We start from the raw sequence: 6,000 nt of genomic DNA on the forward strand, positions 1-6,000 counted from the left end.
AAATGTCACCTCTCCACGACAGGAGTTTGGTGGATGTTCAGATCAAGTTTAATAATGATCATCGGTGGTAGTCAACAGTTGATGGTCTTCAAAGATTAAATTAAGCATAAACATTTTGGAAGGCTATCAAATATTGTAACGTGAGTACTTCACAATCTTGCATTTGATTGGCAATAAGAATTGAAACAAATGTGACAAATAGCGTGCATTTGATTCTATGCAATTAGTCAATCAGGTTGTTCCAATTTTACATTAAATATAGACAGTTGGAAAGAGGGTGTTGGCATGGAGAGCACACCTACCTCGACAAATTTGAGTCTTTAGCTCAAATGTCTTCTAATTCTTCTAGTCTTTCCTTTACCTATTGTATTCGTAGTTTAGTCTTTTTTCACATTATCTTTAGTTGAAAAAAGAGGCCAGCTTTTAATCAACTAGTCTACTAGAGGCAAAATAAAAAAGCACGACGTGAAAAGTTAGAAACTTAGAAACTATATTCTTTATCTTAAATGTGTTCTGGTCACTGTAGTATTTCCTTTACATGTATATGTAGTCAAGTTTTTTTTTTTTTACATTATCTTTAGTTTGAACCAGAGGCCATCCTCTAGTCAACTAATCAACTAGAGACAAAAATAAAAAGGGCTAATAAGTAGAAAGTTAGAAACTAATTACAAATCATAAATTCTCCTTTTCTATTTTCTAAATCATCTATACATAATTTCAAACCATTTTTTTCTCGATATTTACAATTTTAAAAACAATTCAAAAAATCACACAATCAAATGAGCCCTAGAGTCTTTAGCTTAAATGTCATCTAGTTGTTGTAGTTTGTCCTTTATAATAGAGCAATTCTACATGTACATTAAGTGTCCATCAAAAAATGATGTGGCTTTTCAAATCACTATTAGACGTGTAATTGATCAAATGGTGGTTTTAAAAACCACCTTATTTTTAGATGAACAATTGACGGACACTTAATGTATATGTACAATTATTCTTTACAATAGCTACCTTATATTTGCTTCCCTTCTTTAAATATAAGGAAAATTTAAAAAGAAAAAAAAAAATCACTTACAACAGATTCTCTATAGGTTCTCTAAATATTGGGTATGTTTAGAACATTCTCACCAGTCACCCAACCATTTTCCCTAAATGTAGGGAATAAAATCACCTTTTGTTTTCATACACAAAAATACTCCACAACAGCTTCCCTTAACATTTTCCTATATTATTAAAATAATATTTTTTACAATACTTTTTTCTTTTTTAATAGTAGAGAGTAGAAAAAGGAAGAGAAAAGGACCAGGACCCAATGCATTTTATGATTATTGTTGAGACAGTTTCCGGTTGGTGACGTGTTGATTAGGGACAGGCTGAGATAAGCTTTGCCAACGATCCTGCGAAACAATCTTGCAAAATAAAGCTGCGTCGGGGGGTTCCGACAACCCCGCTCCGATGCTTAAGTAAGTGTATGGTTCTGAGAATAAATGCGCAGAATAATACTAAAAAGCCTGATTAGCATATACCTTAGTATCTGAAGAGATTCTTGTATTTATAGAGGTTGCGGAGCAGTTCCATGAGCTCCATGATTCGTGCACGAGGCGGTTGGAGGAGACGTGGCTCCGGATGAACGAATGTTCCGCATACCTCGGTGGCATCATTGGTTTCCATGAAGTGCATCGTGTCACATCGTGTCGTATCGTGTCCCTTAGATTCTGGGTACTGCCGAGATGCATGCACTTTATGACGTGCATCGTGTCCCTTTGTTTCCGGGTACTTCTGAGATGCATGCATATGCGGATACCAACTAGCATTTGGGTCGCCCACCCAGTTGCTACAGATTGGGCTCAAGGGGTCTTGATGGGCTCGGGTAGATCATGTTTTCTTTGATATTTGGGCCTGGTCGGGTGGACCAAAGTGGGCCTACCTCCCGGGTTGGGTCCAAGGCCTGAGAAGGTCAATATTTGTCCCAACAGTTACCCCCCAATTCTCTTAGGTAAATTTTATACTTGAGAGAATTTAGGAATAATTGATTGACCTTTACTTTGATGTATCTTGAGTTTTGGGTCGGACGTATGACACCGAGAGCCATCAATGACCCTTTTCCATTCATACTTTCGCTGAGTCGGTGATCTATCTCGGAAGTATTGTTTTGCCGGTTGCTTTGCCTTGCCCATACCTTATCCGCCCGAGAGCCTTCGCCTGCCATTTTTTTTTTATTCCCGCTTTTTTTTTTTCTTTCATCTTGCAAATCCAAAATTTCAAACTTTCAAATTTCCTCGAAATCCGCGAGTCCGCGTGTCAGGTATGATTTGAACGCCGGTTCGTTTTTCAAGGCATGTCTTGTCCCACCTGGCGGGCTACCGGGGCTTTCGGGTTGCCGGTTTTTGGAAGAAGAAATTCGAACGAGACCGTTCATCTTCCGGTGGACTGCAACCGGTCAAGCCGTGGTCCTGTCGACGTGTGTCAGCAGCACATTAAATTTGATTTGACGTCGGTTCGCTTTTTGAGGGGCACTGTGGTTGTCAGATGCGTGACCGGCGACGGTTCGACTGCCGGTTTGGAGGGATGAGATTCACTTATGTCTCTCTGTCTCCCGGTTGTTCATGACCGGCTAATCCCGGTTGCACTGGAGTATAAATACCCTTCCCATCTGTATCTCTCATTCTTGTTTTGAACTTTTCTTCCTCTTTTTCCTTTGAACTCGCATCTCTCTCTTGGAAGTTCATCCTAACCTTGTCTTTCTGCACCATGTCCGAAGCAAGGGAACTCCCAGCAGTGGTCGTCTCGGAGTCTGAGGAAGAGGAATTACTATCCGAGGACGAGGTGGTACCCGAGCAAGGGGAACGTCAGATGCCCCTCGTGCCTCTCGACCGTCGAGGAGTCTCAAAGGTTGGTACCGGGGATGAATTTCGCCTCCGGAACAATTATGATATTCCCCCCTCGGTTCTGTTACATTTCCAAAACCCTGTTACCCGGGAGATTCGTGGGGGCGATCTCGTTATTTACGAGAAAATGCTTTTAGCTGGGCTGCGATTACCTTTACCGGACATTGCCCGGGAATTGGTACTATTTCTTGGGGTATCCCCGAGCCAGCTTACACCGAACGCGTGGAGATACCTCTTCGCCTCTTTCATTCTGTGGCGAACGGTGTTGGGGGCTCGGATGACAATTCCGGAGTTCTTCAACATCTACCGGGCGGCATATAAAAGGGAGGGGGTTGTTGAGTTTACTGTTAGGAATAACCCTATCTTTATATACCTTTCTCAAAGTTATTCCAACAACCGGGGTTGGAGGTCAGATTTTTTCCGGGTCTCAGGAGATTGGGAGTCGGTAGCGCCCTTACCGTCCGACCAAAGAGTATCAAGAGTCTGGAATCCTATCCAGGTTGACCTACGGGAAGCTCCGGCCTTGAATGCAACCGGCAAGAGAAGGGTAGCCTCAATGCTGTTGTTCTCTCAGACTCCGGGGAACGACATGAAGATAGACTATGACAACATAGTCACCGACGAAAATATGCGGAAGGTTTTTGGGTATCAGATTCCTACCGAGAAGGTTTGGTATGATCGGAAAGGAAAACAAAAGCCGAAGAGATCCGAGGGTGGAGCGGCCGGCACTCCACAACCGAAGGCGTTGAAGGTGGCTCCCGGGACTAAGAGGGTCATCAAACCAAAGAAGACTGGCAAGGCGACCCTCCCTCCGAGGACGGTAAGTAAGGCGACCCAAGTTCCGAGGACGGCGATTGTACCTCGGGATAGCCTTACCCCAAACTTTTCTGCCCCTGCGACCGATCTCGGGAGTGACTTGACTAGAGCTCCTGAGACTATGATCCCGGCTACCTCTTCATCGGCCGTTATTAATACTGTTGAAGTTGGAAATCCAGAGGAAGCGTCTGGTAGGGAGACGGTGGTTGTTCATGCGCCCGATGTAGTAGAAATCGGGGATGATCCTGAGGAGTTAGAGCAAGAGGCTTCTGAGGTTCGGAATGCATCCAAACGCAAAGGGAAAGAAGTGGCGTCCAAGTCGCCGAAGAGGACCCGATTTGCCTCGGATCCTTTAGAATATGCGCTTACGCGGGCCACTGAAGCCGAGCTTCTTTTTGGTCGGCCGCGTTTTGTATTGCCCACTTTGCCAGCTACCCGGGAAGAACCGATTGAAGAATCCGAGACTTCGGATCGGTCTCCGGCTGAGAGGATAGAAGCTCGCTTGGAATTTGATGCTCCGGCTGAGAGGATAGAAGCTCGCTTGGAATCTGATGCTGGTCTAGCCTCCGAGGATCACTTACCGGCGGAGCATGAAACATTTTTACAACCCCAGGATGGACCGGAATCTGGGGATCATGTGGTGGTGGAATCGGAGAGTCATCTGGAGACCGGGGAGATAGACTCGTCCGTGCCGGCTGGAGAATGTTTGGATCGGGTTGAAGTTGCGGAGTCCTCTGGACCCGAGACTTGTGAGGACCAACCGGAGACTCTAAATCTTTCTCCGGGATTTATGGAAGCTGAGACTTCCCGACAGGGAGCATTAATCGGTTCTCTGAGGGAAGGCCTACTGGCTTGCCCCTTAGAAACTTTAATGGGCCTAATCCCGGAAGGGTCTTTTTCGATGTCCGAGACCGTGTTCCCTGGAGGACTTGCGGAGGCGATGCTTCATAACCAATTGCAGGTTAGCCCTGTGATTTCGAAGATATCTTCCCATACTTTGCGCGTTTTTTCTAACTCCCATATTTTTATTCAATTTTTTTTTTTTTTTTTAGTGCGTTATGAGGTCGGTTGCCTTGTGGCGAGACCACCGGGGTATTACTGAGGGCCGGGCTGCTCTGGAGGCCAAGGTAGCCGAGCTTCAGTCCCAGGTTTAAGAGCTGGAATTCGAGGTGTCCCGAACCGAGGACTTGGAGTCCGAGATAGAGACCTTGAAACAGGATATCGAGACCAAAGATCAGACAATCAAGGCTCGGGACATGGATCTGGCTCAGGCCTGGAAGCTGGCGGATACATCTCATGCTCAAGCACTTGAAAGTGAGAAAACCCTTGATAGAGTACTGAGCAATCTGACCGAGGCTAACGAAGCCAAAACGGCGCTGTCTTCCCGGGTGACAGACTTGGAGCGAGAGAAGGACTCGCTGGTGGCCGATAAGCACTCTCTGTCCGAGAAACAGAAAGAAATTCATGCTCGGTGTAAGAGACTTAGGAAGAAGGGCCATCATTATAAGGCCAAGTCCCGGCATTTCAAGAAACAACTCGCCCTTGTTCCTTGGCTTCGAGGTCTTAGCTGGGGCCGAGGATCCAACTGGGGTTTTGAGAGATTAAGGACCATGCTTCTTCACCCGGAAGTATTCAAGGTTGATCCCGAGACTGTGACTCCTGAGCTCCTTGAATTGCCCGAGACAGCAACCAGGGAGCTGCAGACTCTGGGAGTGGAATTTTTCCCGGACGTGGAGGACTGGACCGATGATGCTCCCAATCCTTATCGAGATGATTTAACCTCGGGGCCCTCTGTCTCGGAATGTTCTCCCGGTAGAGAAGAAGCCGAGGAACCTGAGGCTGGTGATAATGTGGACTCGACAGGGAGCCCACTTTTGTAAATATACTTATCCTTCTTTTGAGCCGGTTGTACTTTGAACTGAATGCGAATGTAACCCGGTGGATGTATAAAATAGAATTAACCGTTATATTTTGGTATTTTGATGTGTTCGCATAAATTTTTCTTTTGCTTATGCTACCGAGTTGTATTTGATCTGGCCGGCAAGTGGGTTCCAAGACGGTTGTTTTTAAACCGAGGAACACTTTGATTTAATCTGTTTTGACTTGGTCTGAGTCACTCCCCAAGACTTGTACAAATTTTGGATTTCTCCAAGTTGCTACCGAGGGTTTTGACCGGTGCGTGTTTCGGGTCGGTTGTATTTCAAACCGAGGGAGTGACGCTTTGATTTGATCTGGTCTGGTTTGATTTGAACCGGGTCATCCCTTAATGACTTCGTACAAATTTGGTGATTTGTCTGAG

Source organism: Alnus glutinosa, chromosome 10 (assembly GCF_958979055.1).
Source record: "Alnus glutinosa chromosome 10, dhAlnGlut1.1, whole genome shotgun sequence".
NCBI lineage: Eukaryota > Viridiplantae > Streptophyta > Magnoliopsida > Fagales > Betulaceae > Alnus > Alnus glutinosa.